The sequence below is a fragment of the Malania oleifera genome, chromosome 6, assembly GCF_029873635.1.
Source record: "Malania oleifera isolate guangnan ecotype guangnan chromosome 6, ASM2987363v1, whole genome shotgun sequence".
Lineage (NCBI taxonomy): Eukaryota > Viridiplantae > Streptophyta > Magnoliopsida > Santalales > Ximeniaceae > Malania > Malania oleifera.
Genome location: NC_080422.1, coordinates 101,130,026 through 101,149,308, shown reverse-complemented (window position 1 = coordinate 101,149,308; position 19,283 = coordinate 101,130,026).

Sequence of the window (19,283 nt, the reverse complement as noted above, 5' to 3'; positions counted from 1 at the left end):
TAACCAGAGCACTCGCCTTTCTCAGCAAGCACTCGAGCGAAGAGTATGCCCTGCCCAAACGTAACATATTCTACTAGCATAAATAATGATACTATCATAATACATTATTTTGTCTGCCATTATTCTGCATTTCTCAACTATTCATGTTTTTCATATTTTACATTTCATTTCATTTCACTTTACGTGGCTTTTCCCATTTCTCATTGTTCACATTTTACATTACATTTCTATTTCATTCTCATTTTCATTTCATTTCATACCCAACATCTTTCAGCTATTTTTGGGTTAGTTCCAACATCTTTCAGCTATTTTTGTGTTAGTCCACATAGAAATACGCTAGTCTGCTACCTAGCATCTTTCGTTTTTTTTTTTTTTTTGGTTCCATGGTTGCATTAACACTCACATGCAGCATATTTCATATAATATTTTCATTTCAATTCATTTCCTGTATATCCCGTGTCTCATACATATAACATAACTCCACACAGAATTTTATTTTACTCATGCCACACTATTTTGCAATAAAATTCATATATATATTTCTTGTAAAATAAGCTAACCTACATTTAACATTTATATACTAAAAATATACCTTTCATTTCTTACATAATTATCTTGAAAAATATTTCACTTTCCTCAGTCCATTTTTCACATATACATAACTAGTAAAATAGCCCTAGGCTCAGAAAACGTAATTTAAATGGTTGAAATTTTAAACCTATACGAAAACATATACACATATATTCATAACATATTTCATTTTTTCAATTAATTCAAAAAAATTTGGTTTAATATATATTTCCCCTTTACCTGCTTTCTTGGATTACGCTAGCAAGAATCCCCAAAAGATACCTGTGATGCTCACTTGGAACCTGGTTCAAAAACCCTAGTTTAATTAAATAAACCCCAAATAAACTAATATTTATACATTTTCTCAACTTAGGAGCGTTTCCTGAAAAGCCCAGTTTAGAAAATTGCTCCGCTAGATGTGTAGAGAATCTTCCCTATAACACCATAGCGTCTCCGATCGTTGATCTGGGTTGAATTTGGGTCAGAAAGCTAGAGAGAAGGTAGAGGAACTTTTAGAGAGAGAAAGGAACAGAGTAAAACGAGTTTCTTATAGTGGAAGCTTCCCCAAACCCTCCTATACTCGACTTTGCCACGTGGCCTCGTCGATGAGTAGAGAGGATTCGTTGATGAGTCACCAAAGGAACTTCGTCGACAAGGAGATTCATTCGTCCATGAGTCTTAAAACCTAAAATTGTCTTATTTGGGATCTTCTCATCGACCAGGAACTGAACTTCTTCAACAATCTTTAGTATAACACTCGTCGACGAGGACATGAAACTCGTCGACGAGATCTGCTGTTCACTTCTTTCAAAATTTTCCCCTTTTCCCCTTTTCCCCTTATTCCATATTTATCTTTTCCATCTATTATTTTCCTAATTATTTAATCATTAAAATTTTCCAAGTCATTACAGGAATTCTACAGAGTTGCCGAGCTGCTCATTATGGGCATTCTTGCCGAGCTGCTGAGTTGCTCTTCATGGGCATTCTTACAAACTCTCGAGCTACTCTTCATAGTGATTCTTGCTGAGCTGCCAAGCTGCTCTTCGTTTGGAATTCTTGCCGAGCTGCTCTTCGTGGGCATTCTTGTCGAGCTGCTCTTTGTGAGCATTCTTGCCGAGCAACTCTTCATGAGCATTCTTTCCGAGCTGCTCTTCGTGGGCATTCTTGGTGAGCTACTCTTCATGGACACTCTTGCCGAGTTGCTCTACATTAGCATTATTGCTGAACTGCTCTACATGGGCATTCTTGCAAATCTACTCTTTAAGGGCATTATTTCTGAGCCGCTCTTCATGCGCATTCTTTTTGAACCACTCTTCATGGGCATTCTTGCCAAGCTGCCAAGCTGCTCGTCATGGGCATTCTTGTCAAGCTGCCGAGCTGCTCTTCATGGGCATTCTAATTGAGCTGCCGAGCCTCTTTTCATGGTGATTATTACCGAGCTACTCTTTATTTGGAATTCTTGCCGAGCTACTGAGCTGCTCTTCGTGGGCATTCTTGCCGAGCTGCTCTTCATGGACATTTTTGCTGAGCTGCTCTACATTGAAATTCTTTCTGAACTGCTCTACATGGACATTATTGTCGAGCTGCTGTACATGAGCATTCTTGCCAAGCCGCTCTTCATGTGCATTCTTCCCAAATCACTCGTTATGGGCATTCTTGCCAAGTTTCTCTACAAGGACATTCTTGCTGAGCCGCTCTTCATGGGCATTCTTGTCAAGCTGCTCTACATGAGTATTCTTGCCGAGCTGCTCTACATGGGCATTCTTGTTGAGCCGCTCTTCATGCGCATTCTTGTCGAGCCGCTCTTTATGAGCATACTTGCCGAGCTACCGAGTTGCTCTTCTAGTGGCATTTTTGTTGAGCCACCCTTAGTGGGGCATTCTTGCCAAACTACCCTTTGTGGGGAATTCTTTCTGAACAACTCTTTTCGCCTCACGAGTATTGCTCGTCAATTGGGCTGATTTTTCTTGATAAGTCGTGCTCATTTGTTGGGCAGTCTTTTGGTCTCATGACCATTGCTTGTCAGTTGAGCCGATTTTGCCTAATGAGCTGTGCTCATTTGTTGGGTAGTCTTCTATCCTCACGAGCATTGCTTGTTAGTTGGGCCAATTTTTCCTAATGAACTGTGCCCATTTGTTGGTCAGTCTTTTGGCCTTATGAGCGTTGCTCATCAGTTGGTCCAATTTTGCCTAATGAGCTGCACTCATTTATTGGGCAGTCTTCGAGTCTCACAAGTGTTGCTCGCCAGTTGGTCCGATTTTTCCTAATGAGTTGTGCTCATTTGTTGGGCAGTCTTCTGGTCTCATGAGCATTGCTTGTTAGTTAAGCCAATTTTGCCTAATGAGTTGTGCTCATTTTTTGGGCAGTCTTCTAGCCTCACGAGCGTTGCTCGTCAATTGGGCCGATTTTCTTTTTCCTAATGAGTTTCTTATCTTTTGTATTGAAATCGAGTAGTGTGACAAATAATGTACTTATAGATATGTACGCAAAGTTTGATAATTTAAAAGAGGCACACAAAATGTTCGAAGATATGACTAACATAGGTACAATTTTATGAAACAATATCCTTTCTTGGCATGCTAGATTAGGTCAAAGCCCCCTAGGGCATTGGTTCGCGAGATGTTTAGGGGTGTGTCGGACTAGAACTTACTTGTATGTCCTAACCCCCTAGGCTGCTCTGCAACTTGCTACTCTCTTACTTCTTCCCTATTTTGGAGGCCTCCCTCGTATCCCTTGAGATCTTTCTTTTCAAATCAACTCGATCTCTCCTTGTGTCCATTACTCCTTCCAGATTGATATACTTCTGTGCTTGTGCCATTAGTTCCCCCATGTCGGTTGGAGGCCTTTTCCCTAAGGAGTACAAGAAGTCCTCAAGTTGGAGGGCCGTGGTTAGGGCTGCCAATACTACCCCATGATCCAAGTTGCGAATCTCTAAGGTAGCAGCGACAAAGCGATGTATGAATTTTTTGAACGTTTCTCTTTCTCCTTGGACTAGGTTAAACAAATGAGCTGAGGTCTTTGCCATCCTACGACAGCTGATGAAGTGTCTGGCAAATTGTTGTTCCATCTTAGAGAAGGATTTAATGGATCCGAGTTTTAGGGTTCGGTACCATGTCCTGGCATTCCCTTTAAGGGTGGCGGTAAACGCACGAAACATGATAGCATCTGGTGCACCTTCCAGTTGCATTAACTCCTTAAAGGTATTCAGGTGATCAATCGGGTCGGTTGAACCTTCATACCTTTCCAAGGTAGGCATTTTGAACTTACTTGGCAACGGGACCTCCATCACTTCTTTGATGAAGGGTGGTTCTGAAGACTTCAACGATGTCTCCCTGTAGGACGGGTTGGAACGAGCCTCCTTCATCATCTTTTCTATTTGGTCAATCTTTTTGATCCTCTCCTCCAGTTTGTTCGATTGTTATTCATTGACTCCCACACCGTTCGTGTTCTCCACCTTCTTTGTGGGGTTGGTTTTTCCATTACTTTCCTTCGGGTCTTCTGCTTTCTCATGTGAGTCAGGATCAACCAGCTGCTGGCGGGGGGCAAGTTCTCCATGACTCATTTTCTGTAAGAGCATGTTGAACATGTCCTCCATATTCTGCTGGGAGGCTTCCATTCTCCTTTGGAAGATAAGGAATTCCTCCCTTGTCACTCCCGAATGGTCTCTGGGTGCAGAATGAACGGACTGGGGTGATTGATCACCTACAGCAGGGTCGTACTTGGAATTGGTTGTTGTTGTCATGATGTAGGGATCGAGGATCGAAAATTTAAAACTTCTTAGAAGCGTTCCCACAGATGGCGTCAACTGTTGTGGAATAAAGATGTCAAGGACCTTCAATGAGCCTTTTGATCTCCGATCACCTAAAAATGATGAAAACAAAGGTGGCTTAGAGGACCTGCGATATACTCCGAGGGATCTCTCTCATGTCTAAGTAAGGAAATCATTAGAATAGATAGTACGATAATGCTGCCTTTTTATTTTTATAAAAACATAATAAAATTTTAAAGATAATAGTAATAATTAATAAATATCTATTAGTTTGTCTGGCTACTTTTCATTGAGGCAACCAAGCAAGCGACCTTTACTTTACTGTTTAAAAAATATAATCAAACAATAGTTGTATTTGAAATTGCACAAATGCATTTTTACTAAATACTCAACATTATGCTTTTTGATGCTCAGCTCAAAGATCAGCATATAAGCAAAAATAAGTTATATAATTCTCACCATTAATATGCACAAAAATAATCTAATCAAGTGCATGCGCTCCCTATGTGCTACTCTACAATATGATATTAGGTAGAACAAAAAACAAAAGTCGTTCAAAATATTTAAATTTAATTATCAACTTGCTGTTGAACATACTGCTATTTACTCATAGATTATTAATTATACCATATTATATTAGTAAATTAAAACGATAAAGGTAGAAATTTCACAAACCTTTCACCTGTGAATCCATTAATTAGTACCTGTAGTTTATTTTGGGAAAGATTAATGGGACAACTACAACTTTACCCACGAAGAGAATCAAAAATGGGTTGTTAGATAAATAAAGATTGCACTAATATTGACTTTTGAGAGGATAATCTCTCTCTCTCTCTCTCTCTCTCTCTCTATATATATATATATATATATATATATATATACCCATTTAGGCCCCATCTATGTATAATCATATTCATGAATCACTCCCTTCATCTTTGGGAGTTGAACCCCCGAAGTCAAAGATTTGTGGGACAACATTTGGGATTGGGTTTTAGACAAAAATCATCCTTTGTTCTTACTCAATATGCATCTTCCAATCCCCAAATTTATATATTTTTTTAGTCATTTATTCTTTCAATGAACTAAACAAAAATTATATGGACATATATATGCCCTTTATATATACCACATGGATATTTTAAAATGATTGTTTAATCATAGGTCGGAAGATAAAACTAGGATAGGTCTATTAATTAAGGGTTTAATGCCTTTGGTATCTGAAAAATTCCGAAATCTTTAAACTTGTTTAGCAAAATTACTATTTAGAATGTGAAACGTGTTTTGAAAATGTTGATCGATCAACTTTGTTTGTTTGAACTCATCTATATAATTCGTTTATCTATTTTTTATAGTTTGGCGATTTAAACGAAAGAATCTCAACCAAAATCCCTTCATTTTCGGTGAAAACACAATCAAAGACTGACTTTTCTCCTTAATGTGAATTATGATTTGGGATTATGCATGAAAACTTGTAGGCAGCTAGCTAGTTATGCTATCAAGGATATTGTGCATACTGCCAAATCCTTTGGAGCAAAATGGACATCCCTCTTTTGTTGTACCTCCAAACTACCTTCAAAACATATATAATATCACTTATAACTTAATTGAGGAATTATATATTATATTTTTTAATAATATATTTTAATATTTCTAAAGTTAACGTTTGAAGTTGCGTCTCAAACAAGCACTTGATTAGTTCATACTCGATCGTCTCAGTGAAAAGCTTAGTATAGTAAATTCATATTCAAACTCCATTAAGTTAGACTCTAGTACTTTAGAAGCACAAACAAAAACTCATTATGCACATTAATATAAATAAATTTTAAAATATTTATTTACCGATTTATACATTTGTATGTGTAGTAAAAAAAAAAAAAAATCCTTTTTTGAAAACTAAAATATAGTGTGAGCATGCACATGCATATATAACAATGAAAGGCTAATTCATGATGCAATGAAGCTTATAATTTTGCTCGAAGAAAATATAATTTCAGCCAATTTTGAATTAGTTTAATATATTCGCTTGCAAATGACCTAGTTCATATATAGCATATCTCTATTTGTCAATCTATTTATTTGTACATATCCATCAAACAAATAGCATACACTCATACATACATACATACATACATACATACATATATATATATATATATATATATACATATATATATATATATATATATATATATATATATATGGATCAAATGGGTTGGTGATTTTTATTTTTCTTTTTGGATAAGTAAATAAGCGATTGTTGAATTCTTATTTAGAAAATTAAATTAACTTGCTGCTTGCTCGCATGCTCTTAGCAATATATCTTTTGCAAAGCTTTGGGCCCTTGAGAATGATTTCATTTACTTCCCCAATCAAACCAAATTAGGCATGCTCCGGTAAAGATTATTTATTAGTGTGCATATTTAGTGCACAATCCAATAACCTCAGCCATCACTCTTATCTCATCTATGATTATAATTTAGTGCTCACTCCAAATGATTATGGCATCAAAACGTATCTACCATGAGAATCCATTCATTATTTATGACTACAAAATACAATATTATAAATCTTCCTTGAGATTTTACCAAAATAAAGTATGCATTTTGTGACGACCTAATTTTTCTACTATTTTTTTCAAACAATAATAATCAATTATCATCTCTCAACTAACTCTGATACCATATATTACACATAACCCGACCCTAAGGGGGGTACCGGGTATTCAATCCTTCCAAACATATTATCCATGCAACGGATTACATACAATGTATGAGCCCAATATACAATACCATTCAAAATGCTATACAATACCAAGGAGATAAGACAAATCACTTGGTATTTGATCTGTGCATTGAAATTGTGAATAGGAATAATATTTAGCATGCACGGAAGGCTAGAAATAGGTTACTGTAAGCGGGGAAATCATTAATTGTCTACAACAATGCATCATGCATCCGAAATGTTGTTCCTGTTTTCACATTGAATGTCTCCACTCATTTTTCCCATAGTTCTTTCAACTCATCAATTAATTGACATAGGTAAACATCAATATCATTACTGAGTGCCCTTGGTCTGGGAATAAGAAGAGACATATAAATTAAGTGTTCTTTCATACATCATCATGTCAGCATATTGTATGACATCATCATAACTGGTCACATACTATACAGGTTGTTCATGTTATTGAAAGGATTGAACCCATCTGAAGTAAGGCATAGCCTGATGTTGTGAGGATCACTAGCAAACCATGGATGCATTTTATCAAACTCGGCCCAAGCTTCAGAGTCCTTTGGATGGCTAAGGGTGTTTCCATCTTGAAGACGTTTCTCTTGATGTCATCTCATATCTGCAGTAGTTTTTTTACACATATACAATCGTTGCCGTCGCGGGATTAATGGACAATATCGCAAAATTTTTTAGGGAATTTTTTTACCCTTCTTTTGATTCGTTCTATACCTCGGTTCACCACATTCTGGGCACTCATTTGCATTTTCATGTTCATCGTAAAAGAGTGCATAATCATACCTACACGCATGTATTGGAGTGTAATCGAGATCCAATTCACGCATATATGTCTTCACCTCATAAAAAGACTTCGAAAGTGTTTCACCATCAGGAAGTGCCGCCTTAATAAGACTTAAATGCATCTTGAATGCGCTCTGAGATAACCTATGCATTGTCCTTGCATGAAGCAACTTGAGTTAAGTTCATAAACTTCTCCACCTTTGTATCTCTGGTGGCAATGGGGAAGTATCTATCAAAGAAGATCTCCTTGAAATGGTTCCAAGTTATAGTCGTGGGTCCTAGTCTCTGCTCCTCAAGCAACTTTACTGATCTTGTAATAACCTAAGAAAATATTAAGGGCTTCATCGACAAATACAGGGGATTTGTCGACGAGGTACATGAAAACCTCGTCGACGAGGGAAGGTTTCGTTGATGAGAAGATACCGATAGGGGTTTTGAGGCAATTTAAAATTCATCGACAAGGAAGGAAGGTTCGTCGATGAAATTCCTTAAGTACTTGTCGACGAGATGACGTGTCTCGTTGACGAATACGGGGCTATAAATTGTTGAAACCCCGATTTTTCAGCTAAAATGGGCCCAAAATCTTTCCTTTCTCTCTCTCTCTAAACGTCTCCCTCTCCTTCTATCTTCGATCCCGACTCTGTTTCTCACCGGATCGACGATCTAAGACCACCACGACGCTCCTTGGGAAGTTCCTTGCAAGTCTACCAAAGCAGATCATTGGTGGGAGTGGTTCGAATTTCATCCTAATCTCAGGGTAAGGCATTTTATTCCGAATTTGCTTTTCCCATAGTTATATAAAATGTTGTACATAGAAAAATAATGATATTTTATTCTAGGAGATGCTGTTTTCAAGATTTTGAGTAGGGAACCCTACGGGAGTAGAACCAAGCTTAGTAAGGGGCTTTCGCAGAAATCAAGTAAGGAAATATGTTATGCTAGGATATTTTACTTATATTATTAGAGATTTTATATGCATGTATACTAGTTATTATACAGTTTTTTATAGAATAAGAGTATTAAAGAATGTGTGGCCTGAGTAGATATTATCTGATATAGTTATGCAGTTTTTCCAAAATATCATGCTATATAGTATATACGAGCATATGTACATATACAGTTTTATTCATATCAGTATATTCAGATATTTACACACACACACACACACACACACACACACACATATATATATATATATATATATACACATATACACAGATGTTTATTAAGATTAGTATATACAATATTTACAGAATGTCATGTTTTCCTAATGCCATAACACCCAGTTTATACAGACAGTTTATACAGACAGAATATACAGTTATAGCATCAAGATGCTACAGATATGTTATTCAAATATTACAGTATTTACAGTACAGAATTATAGTGTTATGGTTATTTTGGAAACATAATAAAAACAGTAAAGATAATTATGGTATATGTATATTTATATAGTATCAAATCCTTAATGAAATATTACAGATAGATACAGTTTACAGGGCACGGTACCAATGCAATATATAGAATAGAGTGCAACCACATATCTCAGATAGTGTGTGGGTACCGTCAAACCGTACTCGGAGAGGATGGCGCTCCCCATTTTGGGTTGAGGGGGGGTGGTTTAACAAGGTAGCACTTTCAGTTCCATGCTTAGGAGTGGATGTAGCTTGGTCGGACTGAGGTAGTGTAGAGTATAGTGACTTACCTGGTAGGCCAACCAGAGTTAAGTCCCACCTACGGGATGCACAACCCTGCCATAAGGGGTCAAATCATGACATATAGACTTCCAGGGAAAAGCATATATATATATATATATACAATTTTATAGCACTTAACGTATATAGAATGATATTAGCAATATGAAAGATAGAAAGTTCAGATGATATAGTTATATTTTAAGCTACGATAAATGTAAAATATATTTTTTATATATATATATATATATATATATATATATATACAATTTTATAGCATTTAACGTATATAGAATGATATTAGCAATATGAAAGATAGAAAGTTCAGATGATATAGTTATATTTTAAGCTACGATAAATGTAAAATATATTTTTACTGATTTGCCAGTTTTACAGTATCAAATGTTATTATTATTGATATGTAACTTGGTCGCCACACACTAGCAGTATCATATTTCCACTTACTGAGCATCGTCTCACCCTATTACTTTAACATTTTTTTAGGTGAGCCAGCTAGGTGAGCAGATTAGGCTTGCAGATAAAGTGGTTTCTTGGTAGCCCTGTTTATAGGGTAGGTTTGTACATGGTGTTGTATTTTGGGGTAGATGGTACTAGAGAGAGATGTATTATGTTTCTATGTTCTAGACATACTGAATTCTAGTATTGTATGTATATATGTGGTTTTTTTATTTATGTTTTTCCACTGTATAGGAGTGCCCATTACTTACAAAAATATTTATGTGCCTATCTGAGGCCTAAGAGTCTATAGCAGGGATATTTAAGAAATATATAAACGGAATAATTTTTGGGTCGTTACAGATCTGCACCATCGTTTGGCCTCCCGACCATTTTAAAAGTGCATACTGAACTTTTTGTTCCTCTGTGCAACACAGGACTGCTAGTAGCTCCTCCTTCTCCTGAACCCAGTTTTATCCCCGAAACGAATCTGTTCCTCCCACAAAATTTGGGGGATTCATGCGGGTAAATTGTTCGATAGTGCATCCCTGGTCTGCAGGTGGGCAATTCTACCCCTTAGAATCTCGCCTAATCTCCGCCATAACCTGTTGGGCTAAACCTCACAGCACAGTAGAAGTATTAATATTATCCTCATTAGAAACCCCCAAATTGTTACTTTCCCTGGCATCCACGTTCTTTTCTCTGGAGTCCATCCTGAAAAGGACAGGAAAACTAATTTTAGAATCCATATGTCGTAACACGATTAACTAAGAAACTATTAAAATGCACTATATCCTCATCCTAAAACACTTAAACTCTCCTTTATGGACTTTACCCCCACAAATAATCAATGTAACCTCCAAAATCCCAATTTTAGGTTCAATCTTTACTACTCAGAAATAGAACCGTTAATGGTATGCCATAATTTTCTTGAAACCGTCGCCTCAGAAAAATCACAGAAGACCGTCATGAAATTTCTGCCTCCAGGTTGCAAGACAAAACCTAGAATTTCAATTAACCAAGGATATTCCACTTTGCTATGCATCCTTTACCCAATCCACCCTACAACACATAGCATATCCCATTTCTATTCCCATCACCACTCATTCCTATAGTCTGGTAGTATTATCCACTAAAGTCTGCAGAACCTAACAACCTAGGCTTTGATACCATAGTTGAAATGCCCCCAAAATATGCTCTGATGTCATGTGATGACGATATTATTATTATTATTATTATTATTATTATTATTATTATTATTATTATTATTATTATTATTATTATATCGTCATCACATGACATCTTTGATACCACAGTTGTAACACCCCCAATTTTTTTTTTTTCATTTTTCATAATAATCATAAAACATGTATTCATAATATTTCAAATATTACATCTGTATCCATCTACTGCCCGCGGAAGCAAAATTAGACCTTTCCAAAACTATACATACCTAAGTTCTACCTCCCAACCGTTACTATACCATTTCCCAAAACAGAACTATAATCCAAAAATTACCAAAAACATTTATATATGCTGATTAATATCAGCACTTACCCTTTTTGTAATATCTACACCCCGACCCTGAGCTCCTAGGCTTGCTTTCCTGGCGATCCTGAAATGTTGAAATGCTTATTGGGGTGAGACACCTCCCAGTAGGATGAAATAAATTATTATCAGTGTGTGGCAAAAGAATTTTTGTGTACTCACACCTATATAATTGTATAATGCATATTTCTTTTCAGTTCATATTTTGGCTCAAAAGCCCAATTCATAAAAAAATCTACAAATTACATGATCCATACATATCAAGCGCTCACAGAGATTAAGGCGTTTCGTATCGCCATCCCCCAATTCAGCAAGCCCTCGGGCTAAAATTTTGAGAATCGAGGCGTTTCGTATCGTCGTCCCCCTTAACCTTTCTCCGCAATTACTTTGACAAACATTAGTATGTCCAAAATTTCCAATCATTCATGAGATTGTATCAAACTATCCAATTCGCAACTCGGTATCAAAACATCATATCCATAACTCGGTATTAAACCATCATTTTATAAATGGGTATAAATTCACATTTCTGTGTGTAATTACAACTCAGTATAAAATCTCAACTTTGCATATAATCATAACCTAGTATAAAATCACATTTCTACATAAAAGTACAATTTCTCTGTATAATATCACAAAAGATTACAACCAATTTATTTTTGCAATTATAACCATTTATTCTCATGCCACACAATTTAAATGCTTAAATCATAATTTGATAAACCGCCTGGGAAAAATATATTTGTTCTGAAAACAAGGGTATGATCATCTCTACAATTTTACTTTAACCCATAATATACATTTTTCAGGAAAAATGAGATGATCCCTACTCACTTGATTTTTCCCAAATACACATATAATAATAATCAATTTCCATGTGCCTAAATCATTCAAAAAATCATATAACACATTTCTATACTCAATCTCAGTTTTAATTGGTTAAATTTCAAAAATAAGCTAATATAATTTATTCCCCTTACCTCATTCCTGGAGTAATGCTTACGAATCCCAAACAACGAATCCACTCTGGTTAAAATATTGAGGATCGGAGTTAAGACCCAGAAATGGTGTTTATTTATCAATTTGGCTGAGTTTTGGAGAGAAATTGAAGAGAGAGAGAGAGAGAGAGAGAGAGAGAGAGAGAGAGAGAGAGAGAGAGAGAGAGAGAGAGAGAGAGTTTTAAAATAAAATTGAGCTTCTGTCTATTTATAGGCTGGTGGCCGAGATGAAATCGTCAACAGTTTTCCTGAGCTCCATCAAAGCGTTGACGGTTTGGTCCTGCACCAATCTAGATTCCCCTTTATTATTATTATTATTATTATTATTATTATTATTATTATTATTATTATTATTATTATTATTCAGGTCTACGCAGGGCCACTAGGAACCTGAACCAAAAAAAGAAAAAGAAAAGAAAAGATAGGAAACAATTTGGTACAAAGACCAAACCGTCGACAGTTTCAAACTATCGAGAGCCTATATGTTAGAACACGAAAAAATTTGGTTTGGTAAGTGACCAAACCGTCGACAATTTCAGGAAATCATCGACGATTTTGTGTGGGCCTTCATGCTTATAAATAAGGATAAGCTCTTTTGTTTTTAGGAAAAACTCTCTCTCTGTCTCTCCTCTCTCTCTCTCCCCTCTCTCTCTCTCTCTCTCTCTCTCTCTCTCTCTCTCTCTCTCTCTCTACATTTTCTCATATCTCATCCTCCCAAAAGCCCTCCCGAGCTCTCTCTCGATCTCCGATCGCCTTTTTTTTTGTGTAAAATAATGTCTCTTCAAACAATGCACAACGGAATAAACATTATAAAGGATCAAAAAATACCATATACAACAATCTAAAATGGTGAAATACAGAATATTCCACAACCATAGCAATATAAAGAGAGTAATAATAAAGGCAACGACACCAGAAATTACGTGGTTTGGCAAAGCCTACATTCACAGGAGCAATCGGCAAGAGATTCACTATGAAGATCAAAGTCTCACAATACAATGATCTTCTCTCCTTCTCTCACCTTCTCTTACTCTCTTACCTATCAAAATATGCTTAGAAGAGCATATATAACCAGCCTAAGAGATTTCCCTCTGAATCCTCAACCGTCACAATGTTCAAATGCAAAATTCAAATAACTTCTCGCAGCATAGTCGCCCTCGTCGATGAGCACAGGGGATTCGTAGACGAGTCAAAGAAGCCCACTCGTCGACGAATCTATCCTCTCCTCAATGACTCTTTAACTTTGAGATTTTCCTTCCTTTGTTTGTGATCCCACTAAGTATAAGAGCCACACACAAATATAACAATATCCACCTTGGCGATTATACGCCCCTTAGGAGAATACTAAAAAACATATGAACTGCTCCACCTTGAACTTGAATCGCCTAGTTGGGACCATCTCCCTTCTAGCACTTGGAGACAAATACCAAGTCCAAGCAATACCGCTTGAACTTACCGTTGGCAGCTTCAGCTTCTAAAATCAACCCCAATGCAGTTGTAGATTCATCACTCGAAGACTTCACCCTAGGCTACTGACAAAGCCTTCCAACAACAGTAAACAAACACTGCTGCAAGCTTTGTATTACCAAATCCCCCTGCATAGTCTTCAACAAATCTCACAATTGACGGTCCACTCTATTGCCTACTAAAACACCCCATTTACACAATCATGGAGGACCTTTAACATATCCCGCACATCACAGCCCGTCCTTGGGTATCGAGCAGTAGAAATTTTACAACGATTCTCCATAGAACCCCTTTGAGAAGCAAATGAAGTCTCATTATGGTTTCGTCCACAAAGCCACCATGAGATAATACCAATCTCCTTGCAGCTTTGTCCATGTGAATCAACCAACCAAGACCCATCTTGGTTGTACCCAACACATTCATCTGAAAACCTTCCAACAAAGTTTCCAACTGATTAAATCCTCAGTTAAAGCATTTCCAACCAATAACATGTCATTCATACACAATAGACATATCACTCCACTGCATCTTATCACCCTCTTCCATATTGGAAGCCTCACCACCTCACACACTTGAGTGGTGGTCTGATAGTGCACATGAGCTTACTGTGATTCTGCAAGTCTCCCAAGCTGAAACTCCCTACAATATGACCAATGCCATCTCTGCCCTAAGTCTGTTGCTCCACCTGCATCACAAGCCCATTTAATCCGTGATATTGTTAACCTGAGTTAGAACTCCTCGTATTTCTATCTTGAGTCCCTAACTCCAATTGAATAACATGATTGCTGCTGCTGCAGTTTTCTGGCATTTATGTTCCTCTTCTTTTACTTGAGTATGCTACCCAATGACTTCATCAACAAAAAGCCATGTCCTCGATCACCCCTTTGTTTGCCACGGGATCACCCAACTTGCACCCTCCTTTCTTAGCGAATAAATAAAGACGTACTATTTGGACAAAACATCAAGCCTAGATCCTCCATCACTAGAATAGTGCACTAGTACATCCACTCACAACCGAGTAGTCTACCGCAAAAAACATGCCCACAATTCACTTGTAACCTTCCCATCTAGTGATACTTTTGGCGATCAATCATACGAGAAATGCGTCATACTTACTGACTTCACCAAGAAGTACCCTGCAAGCACTGCATATGATTTGCCCTGCTCACAAAACTCCTTGAACAAAACTAGCGTACTCAGCCCCAATGTTTTACTTGGGAATCTCTCTCCCAGTCTGGTTCTCCACCTTAGCCACTGCATGATGTAAACCAAGCCAATTCGTGATAAACACAGGAAATAGATATGTCTATCCCCTGATGCTATCATCATCAATTCCCAAACATTTGAATACATGTAGTCACCTATATGCTCTAACCGCATATGCCATAAGAAACCTGACTCAGACTCAACGGTTGCAACTCCACTTACAACCGTAGCATTTTGTAATGCAAAGATATTTCCCGCTACTTTATCCTCTTTCATCACTATCAAGTTACCCTCACACACTTCATTTCTCCACATTCAAACTCGTAACAATATCCATTACTGTCTAAATTTCCAAATGAAAAACCATTTTTCCTTAGACCCGATTCATGCTTTACATCATATATGCCTTTTACAACACCATCACGCATTTTGATTTTGACATTTCCAATAGCAAACATTTTACATGGAATATCATTTTTCATCAAAATACAACCAGTATAAACTGACATGTTGATGTCAAACCATTTTCTAGGATAAAAATTGTCGGTGACTAAGATCCAAGAATTACCCGTGAGGCACTTCGAACTCGATGAAACACGTAGCATATCTCCATCACTACATTCCAAGTCTTCCTCCACTACACTTGCATATTTTAATGAACCCTTAGACATATATCGGCATTCCCGTATTCGCCAAACTAATGCCAGACAATTCTCATCCACGATGTGATACAACACGTCTCTAGTCAAACAAAATTGAATGATTGCTCCCAATTCATTTCAAATCATTGCATCCATTCTATCCAGTTGAAATTATATATAAACCTTCACCATGCCTTGTTACATCTTAAGATCCTTCAATTAAGAGGCCATACAACAAGCTCTGATACCAATTGTTGTGTGAAATAACACCTCTTCAAACAATGCATAGCGGAATAAAAATTATAAAGGATCAAACAATGCCATATAACACAATATAAAATGGTGAAATAGAGAATTATTCCACAACCATAACAATATAAAGAGAGTAATAATAAAGGCAACGACACTAAGAATTATGTGGTTCGGCAAAGCCTACGTCCACGGGAGCAATCGACAAGAGATTCACTATGAAAATCAAAGTCTCAAAATACAATGATCTTCTCCCCCTTTCTCACCCTCTATTACTCTCTTACCTATCAAAATATGCTCAGAAAAGCATATATAACAAGCTCTCGGAGGTTTCCCTTTCAATCCCTAATCATCACAATGTTCAAATTCAAAATTCAAATAACTTCTCGCAGCCCAGTTGCACTCGTTGACAAGGACAGGGGATTCGTTGACGAGCCAAAGAAGCCCACTCATCGACGAGTCTATCCTCTCATCAATGAGTCTTTAACATTGAGATTTTATGGATCTCAGTATCTGCTCGTCGATGAGCACATGGCACTTGTCGACGAGTCTTCTATTGCCAGCACAAGAAGACTTCTCTCGCATGTTTTCCTTCCTTTGTTTGTGGTCCCACTAAGTATAAGAGCCACACACAAATATAACACTTTTCTCCCTTCTTTTGGCTTGTCGATTCCTCTCTTCTCAGCAAGTTTAAGGAAAAGCTAGGGCTTACTCTAAACGTCGTAGGCAGATTTTCAGGAACATGTAAAGGGAATAGATTATGTCAGTTATTTTGAAATATGAACCGATTAAACTGAAGTATTTGGATACAGAAAGGTTATATATGATTTTCTGAATGAATCAAGCATAGGAAAAGTATAGAGACCGAAAAAAATAAAGATAATAAAATAATAAGAAAAAGGGAAATTTGATTTGGTACAGGACCAAACCATCAACGGTTTTGAGTTACCGATGCCCAATAAAGTTAAAACAGTAGAAAAAAAGGTTTGGTTAAAAACCAAACCATCGACGATAACCGTCGACGGTTTTGGTTGGGCCAATAGCCTATAAAAAGGGTTCTAGTTCATTTTTTTTATTCAGAAAATTCTCTCTTCTCACTTTCTCTCTTTGAGAGCTAAGAAACCCTCAGCGTCTCTTCTCCTTCCTACTATTCTCTCTACTCTCTCGCTCTCAAGTAAACCCTCTCTCTATCTGTCTCTCTCTCTCTCTCTCTCTCTCTCTCTATCTCTCTCTCATTCTCTCCCTCTCTCTCTCTCTCTCTCTCTCTCTCTCTCTCTCTCTCTCTTCGATTTCTTGTACGTTTTAAGCCCAAATTGACTGGTAAACACCATTTTAGGTCCCGACGTCCAAACTCTACAATTTAATCGAAGCAGATTTGAAGTTTAGGGATCCTTGACACCACTCCAAGGCTGAGGTAAGGAATAAAATATGTCAGTTGTTTTTAAAATTTAACAGGTTAATGGGAGTGTGTGAGTTTATGGATGTTAAAATAGCTATTATTCCGAGGTTGGCTTGATTAAACTTAAGTATTTGAATAAAGGGTGTTGTGCGAACGCTGGTAGCATCGTTTTAGGATGCCTATAGGCATATCTTCGGTAGATAGGTAAGGGGATAGATTTTCTCAAAAATTTTTAGAAAATTTACCGATTAAATTGTAGTATTTGATTACAAAAATTATATATATGATTTTCTGGATATTCAGGCATATGGAAATGGTATTTATGAATTAAGGTATATTTTTGGGAAACCGGCCATTTGAGTTGAGTAAACCCTTGAAGGTGATTTAGTATTATTTCTTAACAAAATATATTTTTCCTTGGAAGTTAGTATATTATAGAGGAATACTCAAATCATGTGGCATGAGTATAAACATTTTTACTATATATACGCATGTATGATTATTTTATGATTGTACAGCACAAGTATAGTTTGATGATGATTTTTATAAAAGTTATTAATATTATAGAAATTATGATATTTTTCAGTATATTATGACAGTTCAACCGGCTTAATGTTATGAAAGTTCAACCGGCTTATTGTCGTGACAGTTCAATCGACTTAATATCGTGACAATTAAGCCGGCCTAGTGCCATGACAGTTTAGTTAGCTTTATGTCGTGATCAGTTTTGATATGACAATTTATATAGAAATTATAATATAACAGATTTTATGCAAAAATATGAAAATGAGATTATGATACTGTTATATCATATGAAATATATTATATAGTAGTAGAACCCTAATGGATTAGTTTAGATTCAGAGTACGGTACCGGAGCTATTATGTTAGATTAGTATCACCTCACTTCTTAGATAGAGTGTTGGTGATTGGATAGTCGATTGTGCCAAGAGAAGAGTAGAGTATCCCTCTAGCAGTCGGGACCAGGCTGGGTAGGCCAATTGTACTTATAGACGTGTTATGTTTGGCTTAGCATGGTAGGTCAACCATTGCTAAGTCCCCGCCTATGGACTACACAACCCAATCATGTTGGGGTAATACATTATATCAGTTAGCTATCCATCCAGGGGTAAACTTTCAATATTATATAGCTATAGAGAATGATTTACATGTTTATAAAAATTTTATTATGACAAACTAAGCTTATGTTGAAAAGTATGTATTTACCAAACTTATACAAGTATGAGTACAGATTTACATGATTTATCAGTTACAGTTAATTATTTATAGGATATATTTATGATATACTAGAACTCCTGTTGCCACACACTGATGATAATCTATCACTTCTTACTGAGAGGTGTCTCACCCAAGAATCTTAACTTTTCAAGAAATACGAGGAATAAGGGATAGAGTGCTCCGGGGTGGGATCTAGATAATTTTGTTGAAAGTATGTGCCTGTGAGTACTGATATGTATATAGTGATTTTTGGAACACCATCGGTTGTATTTATGCTTATGGGGAGATACTATGTGATGATTGATGGTCTTAGAACTCCAGTATTGTATCTGAGATTTTATGTGTTTCCGCTATTTGGTTCTTGGACTGGTTTATGGACAAGTATACCCATTATCCCACTATGGGTTTAGGTCAATATTTTTATTACTGATATCAAAACATTTTTATAGTAAAATTTATAAGGTCATTATAGTTGTGGTATCAGAGTAGTTTTATTATATAAATATATGCATATTTGCTTGGG